We start from the raw sequence: 13681 nt of genomic DNA, 5'->3' as shown, positions 1-13681 counted from the left end.
GACTACGGCAGCCATTTTTGTTAACATAACAAAGCACCTTTCTTAAATGTTTGCTGAGCGGCAAAGATAGTACAGCTTGCAAAGTGGTTGATAGGGAATGATGGGCTTGGCAAGCGATAGCATGCTGCTTGCTAACGGAACACACCCCGGTTAAGTTATCTGATAAAAAATATGTATCAGGAGGTTTCATGAGATTCTCTTAACATTTCTAACAATGATAAATCATGTCTTTATCATGTCATAATAATCATGTCATAATCATAGGTCTCATGATAAATCATAAGAGGATTTCGTAAGGTTTGGCAAAAGGTTTTTTACATTCTAGCCATGGTAAAGTACAAAAATGTATTTTTAAATGCTTACTCTCCTTACTACTCCATCAGGAACAACCCATTCATTCTTCCTCTTCATCAAAATCTCTTTTTTTTCACAAGGCTCATTTTTTTAAACCTCTTCACTCCCAAATGCTTAGTTCCTTCGGCGTCCTCTTATAACAACAGTCACATTTTCCTCCGTGCCTTCAACCAAAACCATTTTTACCACCTGACCCATGAAGTCTGTCACCGTATATTCAGTTTTGGAATCCTGTGACGTCCATTTTGAAGAGGCTGTGTGTACACAACAATACATTCTCCCTCCACGTCCATTCATGGTGTATAAACCCTCCATGTCAATACCCCCCCCCCCCTCCCTTTCAGCTTCTCCTTCATCCTGTTCCTTCTCAGCTTCTACGCTTCCAACAATTGAGGAAGGCCCTCAATGCCAGATATGAGATCAGAGCCGTCTCTCGAGACATATCTCGAGCTTTCGATACAGTGTGGCACCCAGCCTTGCGCTCTTAACTCTCTGCCTATGGCATCCAAGGGCAACTGCACTCTTGGATTACTGACTTCCTCCACTCTTCCAGCCAATGTGTTGCTCTCAACGGAATCCTTTCATCTCCTGACCTTGTCAGGGCTGGATTGCCCTAAGTTAGTGTTCTCAGCCCCATCCTACTCCTAATCTTCATCAACGATCTCTCTGACTCCCTCAAAAAGCCTCTTTAGCTCCTTGTTGATGACCCACTCTCTGCTGTGACATCCCCCTCCCTTCAGTTAGACAGGCAGCAGCCTCTTCCCTCTCTTCAGAGTTTGACAAAATCGCAAACTGGTCAAACTATTGGAATATGTCTTTTAATCCTGAGAAATCCTCTGCAAAAGAATCGTAGGGAAAACAACTCTCCATCTATTTTCTTAACCACCCTCCAGAAAAGTTGTCACTCAAACTCTTGGGTCTCACTCTCAGCCATGATCTTTCTTGGGCCAGCCACATATCAAAGTTGGCCTGCAAAAGTTAGTCACCGACTGGGCATCCTCCATCGTGCGAAGTCCTTCTTTGGCACACCTGAACTCATATCCACCTACCAGGCTTTCATTTGCAGCTTGATGGAATACTGATCTCCTCTCTGGACTTGTGCCCCTTCCTCACACCTTGCTTAGCTTGATGCCACGGCAACCAAGGCCTTAAATAAAGATCATTGGAATCTCCCATGATGAAGCTAGTCTATGGGCCTATCACTTTCTCATCGCAAACAGGTCAGGAGTTTCTTTGTTTTCTACTTCCTTTCTGGTCTTGCACCTACTGACCTTTCCGTGCTTTGTCCCTCCCCAAGTTTCTGCAGGGTCTTCTGATGAAACTCCAAAAATCCAGTATCACTGCCCAACCTTCACTCATTTGTTCCTCTTTATTTATGCCTCTACAACCAACTTCCACATTTTCTTCAATCTGATTCTTCCCTCCAGATTTTCAAAACAGCTGTTCCCCACCAAACTATAGTTCCCTTACTTAAACTAAGAATCGGAACCGGTGATCAATTGACTGGTTTCCCGACCGCCCCGATCATCAGCTGCCCACCATTCTTCCTTTATTTTAATCTTTTCAGCCCAGGACCTCTCCAAACGGCGGACCCACAACCTCAGTAATGGATCCACATTAGTAGATTAGCTCCATCAATTGATCCACAACCTCAGTTGCATCCAGGCAATCAGTCAACCCATCAAATGCAACATCACTATTCAAAATGTTCCGGAGTGATTTAATGTTTTATCACATCGTTACAGCTCCCATCACACATTTCATGATATAATATTACAACAACCATGCACACGTTACCTTAAATATAACATGTCCACCAACCAGCATGTCCACCATGTTTACCACTGAATGAAACCGTTATTCAACTACTCAAACTATTATTTATAATGGATTTTCTAAGTGCCCTACTGTCTCCCAGCAACCACTGAAAATGGCTTAATGCCTTACCTCCTCCACAGAAGGTGGATGGAGGGGATTATGTTTTCACTCCTGTTTGTTTGTTTGTTTGTGAACAGGATATCTCACAAAGTTGTGGACGGGTTTGGACAAAATTTGGTGGAGAGGTTGGGTATGTGACAAGGCCCGAATTATTAGATTTTGATGAAGATCTGGATCCGGATATGAGAATTTTTTCACTTTTTAAGTGATTCTTCATCATTGAGAGATGGAGCCAAAACGATATATAGCAAGATATTTAAAAAGGTTGTGGACTGATTATGACAATACTAGGTGGATGAGTTGATGTTATATGACAAGAACAAGCGCATTCGATTTTGGTTCATGTGCGGATCCATATCTGGCCATCAGTGGAATCCAAAACGTAAACTCTTCAGCCTGGTGGAGGTATGTGCTTTACCAAGCGCCATTCTAGTTTTAATAATGTATTCGTCTAAATGTTTCATGAATAACACACGCAATTACAAAACCAAGTCTCCTGCTATGCGGCGTACGTGCAAACAAGTAATCTGTCGTACATAGCATAGAAATAAAAAACAGTTGCCATGGAAACTGCAATTGGAAATTTAGACTATTTGACCTTTCAAGTGTCTTACATGTTGTGCATAACAAATTTGGCTGATTATTTTTCTAAATGCACCTGAATCGGTGGTTAGCATGTTTTGGATGGCCTTGTACTTGAGCGTTGACTAGGCTTGACCAAACTTTACTCACATAGACTACAAATACAAACAAGAGCAATCAGATTGCAAACCCTGCCAGGATGTATTTTCAGTGGTTTTTAAGGCTTTTGTGTAAAAACAAATATGGCGGCCGATCCACGCGACCGATGACATCATTATTTTTTTTTCTCCACTAATTTATTCCTAGATTATGCTCAAGAAATTTCATCTTGATCGGATGAATTTTTTACTTGTTAAATTATGACGTCATAATAGAGGCACCTATGACATCATCATTATCATATTTTATTCACCATGGAGAGTTCTTTACAATGAGCCATGTCTCAATGTTTTCCATTCATCGCTTTCAGAGATATAGAGGTGCGAATTTTTTCGGTTTTTCCAAGATGGCGACCGAACCACGTGACCTATGACGTCATAAATATCATAATAATTCTACAGGTGGAGTTGCACCTATGGTGAAAATTACCCGTCAATCGGACCAACGATTGCAGAGAAAATCATATTTATTCTGTGCAGACAAACAGACAGACAAACGGACTCGAATGCAATACCCTCTCCTCAGGCGAGGGTAATAAGCTGTGTAAGCTTCAATATTGTATCTTGAAAACGTTTTTGAGATATAGCAATAATTAAACCACAAAAAGTCCAATTTGGTTATAATGGGATAAAATTGTTGTCATGGAAACAATTCACATGTCAAAACAAATAAAATCGATTGTTCCTCTGAACCAATAATGTGACCCAATATGCAAACACTCTTCAAATTTCAAGTCAATTGAATGAAAATTTACGATTTTAGAAATTCGTCCATGACCACTGAATTTAAAGTGCTAGTCGGGTAGAATATAGCGACGCAAACCGGAGGTCTCAACAATGAATCTGTGCCAAGTTATCTCAAAAAGTATGTCAGGAAAAATGACCTTTCTGTGACCTTGCCATGACCTTGACCTTGACCTTTGACATTTTGACCTAAAACAATCGGCTTCTATCTTTTGACTAACCTCCCCAGTTTGGGTAAGTTTCGTGAAGATTGGTGTAGAATTGCGACCTGTAGGAGACTGACAGTCGGACAAACAAACATACTTAGGAAACGAATATACTTGCGAATGATTGATTTCGCAAGTAATAATGATAATTGCAATAACATAGTAATTACATATTATAAAATAGATGATTAATAATTAAAATAAACAGACTGCGATAGAGGAGAGAAAATGAGAAAATAATGGCAGGAAAAATGAGATGGAATGTGAAAAGAGAAATGGGTATCGTAATGTAAAATGTGAAAAGAGAAAGTAAGATGGATAAAAATATGATATCGCATAAAATAAAAGGGGAAAGGATTTAAAGGTTGTAAAGAGACTGGAAGTCTAACTGAATGTCACAAGCATAAAGAGCCATTTCCACGGGACCGGCATGTTCATTCCCCGTGGGATCAACGAGCGCTTTTCATTCACTTCGACCTGTCTCTTACAAATTTGAAATATTTTCTGTTTTTCCACTTTTATTTCACTTTATTTCGTTTTGTCCATCTCACATCCCCTCCCTTTTCTCTTCTCACACTCCTTTATTCTTAGTCTTATCTCTCCTGCCATCTTTTCCTTTTTTCTCTCTCCCAAAGATATCAAACTCTTTCTGTTCGTTATTGCTATTTATATTTTCGTTTTTATTTTCTACTCGAACTAAACTTGATGAAAACAAAAGTCAACGACAAGGGAACTTAGTCGAGCATGCACCTACGCCAGGCTGAACGGTTTGCGTGTTGTATCCCACTGATAGGCCAGATCTGGATTCCGACCTGAAACAAAATCGAATCTGCTTGTTGTTGCCACCTGACCAACTCATCCACCTAGTTTTGTCATAACTCGTCCACAACTTTTTGAAATATTATGCTATATGTCGTTTTTGGCCTTATCACTCAATGGTGAAGAATCGATTTAAAGATTCAAACATTCTCCTATCCAGATCTGGATTCGGACCTTCACCAAAATCCAATCGATTCGTCCTTGCCACACCCCAAAACTGTCCCCCAAGTTTCACGCGAATCCGTCCACAACGTTTTGAGACATCGTGCTATATATCGGTTTTAGCCAAATTACTGAACGATGAAGAATCACTTAAGAATTATCTGATGCAGATCCAGATTCGGGTCTTCACCAAATTGAATCAATTCATCCTTGTCATGCAGCCAACGTGTCCATCAAGTTTTGTCCGATTCTGTCCACAATCTTTTGAGATATCTTGATCACAGACAAATAAACAAACAGACAAACAAACAATAAATATGTCGTGCATAGCACGATATCTGCGAAATCCCTTAAATATGTTCTTGGCCTATGATGACAAATTTTGTGGTTGAATTCAGTGACCATATATGCAAATCATCTTAAAATTTCAAGTCAATCAGATAAAATATATATATATACAGTATATATATACACTACTCACAATAAGTTAGGGATATTGGCAGGTTCTTCGGTGTGGTTGATTTTGTATATTTCTAACCCTAACAACCCACATACAATGGTCTGCCTATCCCAAAAATCAGTGAAGTGAAGCACACACCCCTATAAAAAAATAAACTCAATCCCACAATATCTCTAACTTATTGTGAGTAGTGTATAGTCAATTAGCATCTTTATAATGACTATAACCTAATGGGCGCACTCAGTGACGTCACTGCCACGTACATACGCCTTGTCTGCCAAACTCCAGAGGAGCCACCCAGCAGTACGTAATTTTAGATCTTATTTCAGATACAACATGAGTGCATGCCAAACTCACAGTTGCCGACCTGGTTTCGCCCTGTTGGGGCTTCATCAGGGCAATGCAGTGAGTCCTGCATACACTCATGAATCTGAAAACCTTTCAGTTTTATACCAGTCATCATGCGACTTCATACTATCTGGTGTTGTATGAAGCTGTGAGACCTTATATAGACAGGTGTGTGCCTTTCCAAATCATGTCCAATCAACTGAATTTACCACAGCTGGACTCCAATCAAAATGTAGAAACATCTCAAAGATGATCAAGAGAAATGGGAGGCACCTGACCTAAATTTCAAGTGTCATAGCAAAGGGTCTGAATACTTTTGTCAATGTGATATTTCAGTTTTTTGTTTTCTATAAATTTGCAAAATTTTCTAAAATTCTGTTTTCTCTTTGTCATTATGGGGTATTGAGTGTAGATTGATGAGGGAAAAAATGAATTTAAACGATTTCAGCATAAGGATGCAACATAACAAAATGTGAAAAAAGTAAAGGGGTCTGAATACTTTCTGAATGCACTGTGTGTGTACACACACACACACACACACACACACACACACACACACACACACACACACACACACACACACACACACACACACACACACACACACACACACACTACATAACCAAAAGTATGCAGACCCCCTTCTAATTAGTGGATTCGGCTGTTTCAGCCACACCCATTGCTGACAGGTATATATAATCAAGCACACAGCCATGCAATCTCCATAGACAAACATCGGCAGTAGAATGGGCTGTACTGAAGACCTCAGTGACTTTCAACGTGTGACCGTCATAGGATGCCACCTTTCCAACCAGTCGGTTTGTCAAATTTCTGCCCTGCTGGAGCTGCCCCGGTCAACTAAGTGCTGTTATTGTGAAGTAGCAAAGTCTAGGAGCAACAACAGCTCAGCTGCGAAATGGTAGGCCACACAACCTCACAGAAAGGGACTGCGAGTGCTGAAGCGCATAGCACATACAAATCGTCTGTCCTCGGTTGCAACACTCACTACCGAGTTCTAAACTGCCTCTGGAAGCAGTGTCAGCACAACAACTGTTTGTAGGGAGCTTCATGACATGGGTTTCCATGGCCGAGTAGCGTAAGATCACCATGCGCAATGCCATGCGTCGGCTGGAGTGTTGTAAAGCTCACCGCCATTGGACTCTGGAGCAGTGGAAACGCGTTCTCTGGAGTGATGAATCGCGCTTCACCATCTGGCAGTCCGACGGACGAATCTGGGTTTGACGGATGCCAAGAGAACACTACCTGCCTGAATGCATAGTGCCAACTGTAAAGTTTGGTGGAGGAGGAATAATGGTCTGGGCTGTTTTTCATGGTTTGGGCTGGGCCCCTTAGTTCCAGTGAAGGGAAATACATATACATATATACAAGCACATTTATATACATAATCTCCAACATAATCTCCATTGCGTTCAATGCATTTTTTCCAGTGCTTTACTAAGGCCTAGGAAAAATATTTTGGGCTGCTTGTGTAGCCATTTGTGCACCGCCTCTTGGACCTCTTCATCGGATCTGAAAGTGGTTCCACCAAGCGCCTCTTTAAGTGGCCCAAATATGTGGTAATCCAAAGGGGCGAGGTCTGGCGAGTAGGGTGTATGAGGAAGGCACTCAAAATGCAGGTCCTCGATTGTTGCAGCTGTAGCGCGGGCAGTATGGGGCCGAGCATCGTCATGCTGCAGCAAAACAACGGGAGTGAGTAGTCCATGACATTTTGATCTGATTGCTGGTTTCAGATGATTTTTAAGTAGGTCACTGTATGATGCACTGGTGACTGTGGTCCCTCTTGACATGTAATGCTCTACAAGTGGGCATCTGCTATCCCAGAAGAGCATCAGCATCACTTTTCCAGTGGATGGCTGTGTGCGGAATTTTTTGGGCTTCGGTGAAGTTGAATGGCACCACTCTTTGCTTGCCCTCTTCGTTTCTGGCTGGAAGTAGTGGACCCAGCTTTTATCCCCAGTCCCTATGCGCTGTAAGAAAGTGTCACCTTCTGTTTCGTAAAATCTCAGATGTTCTTCACATGCGTCCGAAATGCGTCCACTCGCCGTTTTTTCAGTTCGGGTATGAGTTGTCTAGGCACCCACCTTGCAGACACTTTGCGAAACCCCAGCACGTTCTGAATGATATGGTGTGCTGAACCTGGCCAATGCTCAATTCGGAGACCACTTCATCCAGCGTAATGCGACCGTTTACCCATAGCATGTGCTCAACTCCTGCAACCATTTCTGGTGTCTCGGCTGTGTGAGGCCGGCCCAAAAAAGCAGCGTCTGCCACACTGGACACTCCACTTTTAAACTTCCTGTCCCAGTTGTACACCTGCTGTCGTGATAAACATGCGTCACCATATTGCATCTTCATTCTGTGATGGATTTCACTGGGATTCACATCCTCACTTCCCAAGAAACGGATGACAGAATGTTGCTCCTCCCTGGTGCTTGCTTCTAAGGGAGTTGCCATCTTGGAACTGTTCTACTGACGTCATATGCTCAATGTTGCCATATCTAAAACAGGCAAAACATGACTCTTACCCATAGATATAACATATGTCGTCTACAACTAGATAAATTACACTTTCTCGAATTTATATAGCCATTTTAAGGTTACTTATTGACTGGCCCTCGTATATAATAGCGAGGTACCCGTGTTATGCATGGATAGGAAGACGAAAGCAAACAAACAATGAGTAAATGGCAAATGGGAAACGATGAACCAAAAAATTCCACATTATTGTGCCACCTTCAGTCGCACATCAGACATGGACAGCAGGTTCGTGAATGACTGATGTAAAAAATGGCGAATGGGATATGATGAACCAATAAATTCCACATTCTTGTCATCTTCGGATGGACACTCCTGTTTAAGAATATAGATTATATTATTTCGGACAATGCTTCCACACTGCAAGTGACTACTCCGCTTCATCCTAAGTGCAGACTTAATCAATATAAGCTAGCCATACATATTTGATGAAGTGGTTTGTGAATGAGATTTATATTTAAGAGTAACTAAGCATAGGTTACAATGATAAGAATCCAAAAGACAAGACTAAAAATTGTGCAAATTTTAATTTAAACATTGACCAAAAAATAGTCATGTGACCCAAAATGTAGTATAATTGAATATGCAATATCGAAAGTGTGCTATTATTAGCTCACCTGGAACGAAGTTCAGGGGAGCTTATGCGATGGCGCGTCGTCCGTCAGTCGGTCTGTCCGTCAGTCAGTCCATCCGTAAACACTTGAAACCTCTTCTCCGAAACTGCTGATGGGATTGCGACCAAATTTGGCACAAATTATACTTATTGTGTTGTGACTAAAGTTTGTTCACGGGATTTTGAAAAATCGGGGTCTAAGGGTGTCTACCGGGGGTCAAAGTGGATCCAGCTTTGACCCCCCAAAATAGGAATTTGCATTTTCCTCTGAAACTACACACACTAGTTCTATGAAACTTCACCACAACCTTCATCACCGGTGATGTACCAAGGTTTGTTCACGGCATTAAAAAAAATCTGCCCCTTTGAGGATATATAGGTGGGGGGTTTGCCCCCCAAAATAGGTATTTGTTTTCTTCTCTGAAACTACATACATGATTTTGATGAAACTTGGGGAATAAGGGTTGTTAACGATAACGTCATTGGTGCCTTAATTATGACGTCATAATTCAACAAGTACAACACATTTTAAAATTGGTTTGTAATTCCTTGAGCATGATCTACGCAACAATTATATTTGAGAATGTAAACTTATGAAGTCATTGGTCACGTGGTCTGGCAGCCATATTAGATCAAAGAAAAAAAAACCTTAAAAAACAGAAGCGTTGGCTCGCACCAAGTCTTTCTCAAGACTGCGCAGGGTAAGTATTCTATGAGTGCTTCCATTTTATCTACAGTGTGCAGTTTCCTTTCCGATCATTCACAAGTGGTTCGTTATCAAGGGCAGATATTAAACCCCTTGTGTCTCTTTTGCGGAGTTCCTCGAGGGATGAAACTTGGGATACTTTTGTTCCTTGTTCTGGTGAATGATGCGGCTGTAACAACAGGATAACGTTGGAAATATGTGGACGACTTGAGCATGGTCGAAGTGTTGAACAGAACTCAACAAAGTTTAATGCAAGCCCATGTTAATGCGCTTGGTGATTGGTGTTGCCTTAATGATGTTAGGCCAAAGCTGGAGAAATGTAAGATTATGCAAATATATTTTCTTCAGAATGTCCCATCCCAATTAAACATTGTCATTCATAACATCCCTCTACAAAGAGTTCAATATCATTCACTCTCATTGGTGTTATAATCCAATCTGATCTCAAAGCGGAATAGTTAGGTCAAGCAGATGGCATCTCATGCTGCATGAAGACTCTTGACTTATCTCAGTTTAACACTCAAAGGTACAAAAATTATTCATTTTTTGATCAAAATGCTCAATTATCACAAGTACAACAGCAGAGAACAGGGACATTGGGAGATCTGTGGGAGGGAGAGGGCTTGGGGGGAGAGGGCATTGGAAAGGGAGGGGGGAAGAAGCAGCACTTTTTTGCACTTTTTTCAAATAATGTGCCATTTCTTCCAGAAAATTGTTGAAATTAAAAAATATTTTGGTATCCACATATGTATTTCTTGGGTTTGCAGTGGAACAAAACAAAGAAAGCTGATGAATCGACTAAATCTTAGCTTATTCCACACAGAAATCCTAAAATGTCCCAGACAATATGATTGGCACCTTTTCGAAGTTGTTCGAAATAATTAGATTTCAAGCAGGTGATTGTCCTTTACTTTGGAATTGAACTCACTTGTGGTGAGTTGCAGGTGCCAGCAATATACATATCACTCATTCAACCAGTTTGAATGGAGAAAAGGAGTCATTCTGCTGTTTTGTGTCACTGTGTGTACCGCAATGAGTATGGAGAAAAGAAAGAAAATCAGAGAGTTGTCTGAGGAGGACAGACACAAGATTGTGGACAATGCATGCATGGACAATCTCAAGGCTACAAGTCCATCTCCAGAGACCTTGATGTTCCTTTGTCCACCGTACGCAATGTTATCAGGAAGTTTAAGGCCCATGGCATTGTACGTGGCCACAATAGAAAGCTTGATTGAAGATTGCAGCAAAGGATTGTTCGAATGGTGGGAACAGATTCAAGCTGACATTCAGACACAAGGTACGACAGTTTCTACTCACACCATCCGTCACCAACTCAATGAAAGGGGGTTCCATGGTAGGAGACCCAGGCTGACAGAGAGACAAAAGAAAGCCTGACTGGAGTTTGCCAAAACACACCTGAACAAGCCAAAATTCTTCTGGGAGAATGTCCCGTGGAAAGATGAGACCAAATTCGAGCTTTTTTGTAAAGCACATCATCTCTTTGTTTTCCAAAATGAAGCCTTCAAAGAAAAGAACACCAGTCAAAGATGGAGGAGGTTCAGTGGTGTTTGGGGTTGCTGTTCTGCCTCTGGCACTGGGTGCCTTGAATGTGTGCATGGCATCATGAAATCAAGAGATAACCAAGGCATTTTGGAGCGCAATGTTCAACCCAGTGTCAGAAAGCTGGGTCTCCTTCGAAGTTCATGGGTCTAGCACCCCAAACCCCAAACAAATTATTTGAGGACAATGACCCCAAACACACTTCAAAAAGCACCCAGGAATGGTTCAAGACAAAATGCTGGACTGTTCTGAAGTGGCCAGCAAGAGTCCAGATCTAAATCCCATTGAACACCTGTGGGGAGATCTGAAAACAGCAGTTGGGAGAAGGCACTCTTCAAATCTGGGAGAACTGGAGCAGTTTGCACAAGAAGAGTGGGCCAAACTGCCAGTAGAGAGGAGTAGGAAACTCATTCATGGCTATAGGAAGCACTTGACTGCAGTTATTTTGTCCAAAGGCTGTGCTACCAAATATCAAGTCTCGGGTGTCAATAATTTTATCAATGCCATTTCTTTTTGTTTTATGATTTAAAATGATACATTAAGTTCTGAATCAAAAACAAAGGTTCTGTAATAATAACAGTGAAATAAAGAATTGTGGAGACCAAATACTTTTGTCAATTTCAACTTATTTTTAGAGAAAACAACAACAACAACATGCATTTTAAGGCCATTTTCCCTGCTAGAGCGGGGGTTAGCCTGGCGGTCCCCTTGACAATCCTCTCCATATCTTCTCCTTATTTTTAGAGAAAATTGTGAGTTATTTGAAAAACGTGCAAGGGTGCCAATATTTTTGGCTACGACTGTGTATCAATTACATGTGTACAAGATTTGTTTGACTTGTGTTTTAATTTAGCTTGTGATCTTTTGTTTTTACATTTGTTTTAACATGATTATTTTTTCTTTTTGACCTCATCTGAGTTGTATATTGAGTGTATTTGTTATTTGTGTTCGTGTAATATTGTAATTATTATGGTGTTTGTCTTATTTATTATAATTATTTTGTAATTTGTTCTTGTTGAGGTCATGGGTGTTGAGGTCATGCTATTGTTGAGGTCATGGGTATTGGGGTTTACTGTGAAGGGGAGCCGCAGGTTTTCCTGGACTACCAGACATGAGGCCACCGAGCACGGATAACTCCCAGCGGGATGTTAATCAACCGTGGATGCTAATTAGTCAATCAAGTTCTCCAGGGTCCTCTGTCAAATGATCATTTACCTGTGGGCCACATGGTATTCCAGCCAGGGTTAGTGCCCTCGATATGTACTGATCTTATCTTTGTCTTAATTAGATGCAGCCGAGTGAACTGCCAGTATGCACCGGTTATAGACTGGAGCCAATTAGTTGGGGGTAGAAAACCTACCAGGCTAACAATACATGCAGAGCATCGGGGCTATGCAATGGGAGTTACTGGGCAATTGGTGCACATTTGCGCTTCCTGGTATTGAGGTTTGAAGTACTCGCTGCCGGCGCATCACGCAGTCGTTCTTGTTGCTCCGAAGATGGGTGAGGTGGGTGTAGTCCTGTGGTTGGCAGTGGTGGAGGGGCATGGTGGTTTGTACTGTGGTTGAGGTGATGTGGTTGTTGAACTGTGGTTGAGGCAGCATGGTGGTTGAACTGTGGAGAATGTGCATAGCGAACTTGTATAATGTTCTTTTTAAGTGAATTGGGAATAACTGTCCGTTTATGATTTTATCAGAGTTTCCAGTTAGAATCTGCTTTGGCATGCCCATCAACAAGTCCCAAGGACATAAGTCTTCAAGAGTTCGCTTTCACACATGACCAGCTGTATGTGGTGCCAAGCAGAGTGGGAAGCCCAAAATGACTTTTTATCTATCTATAATTCCAGTAATCTCTGTGTGTGTGTCTGTGTGTATGTCTGTGTGTCTGTGTGTATGTCTGTGTGTCTGTGTTTGTCTGTGACCGCTGTTTCTCGACAACCACGGGTCCGATATACTTGAAACTTGCCAGGTATATTGCTGGGGACCCGAGGATGTGCCTTTTCAAGGTTTCATATTAATCGGAGAAGTAGTTACCGAGCTATGGCGATTTCTTTACCAAACTCCGCAAGCCGTTCGCTTTGGACCAAACCATTTCATGTAAATAGAGGGGGGGGGGGGGGGGGATTGTCACCGTACTCGCAAGCCGTTGGCTTTGGACCAAACCATTTCATGTAAATAGAGGGGGGGGGGGGGGGGGGGGGATTGTCACCGTACTCGCAAGCCGTTCGCTTTGGCTTTGCGAATGGACCAAACCATTTCATGTAAATAGAGGGGGGGGATATAATTTTAGATATATATATAGTACGGGCATGCCCTAGTACATTATAATGAAAAGAAAATTCGTAATATTGTTTACCAGGAAGTTGTTCAATAAGAGTAAGTCAGTTGCACCTCATCTTCAGTTCACATCATCTTCAGTCATTGTCACTGTGATGCACAATTATTATTATTGTTTACTCTTCACCAGGTTTTGTAA

The 13681-nt window shown here is 41.6% G+C and overlaps 1 protein-coding gene across 1 annotated transcript in view; it reads left to right on the top strand.

The window, feature by feature from the left end:
• LOC137438913 (potassium channel subfamily T member 2-like) overlaps positions 1–13681 on the top strand; it is a 463350-nt gene that overhangs the window by 180069 nt on the left and 269600 nt on the right. The gene's annotated exons all lie outside the window — the stretch shown is intronic.

Source organism: Myxine glutinosa, chromosome 13, assembly GCF_964187855.1.
Source record: "Myxine glutinosa chromosome 13, kmMyxGlut1.1, whole genome shotgun sequence".
NCBI lineage: Eukaryota > Metazoa > Chordata > Myxini > Myxiniformes > Myxinidae > Myxine > Myxine glutinosa.
Note: the sequence above shows the minus strand (reverse complement) of the source record. Positions and strands in the feature narration are given on the sequence as shown.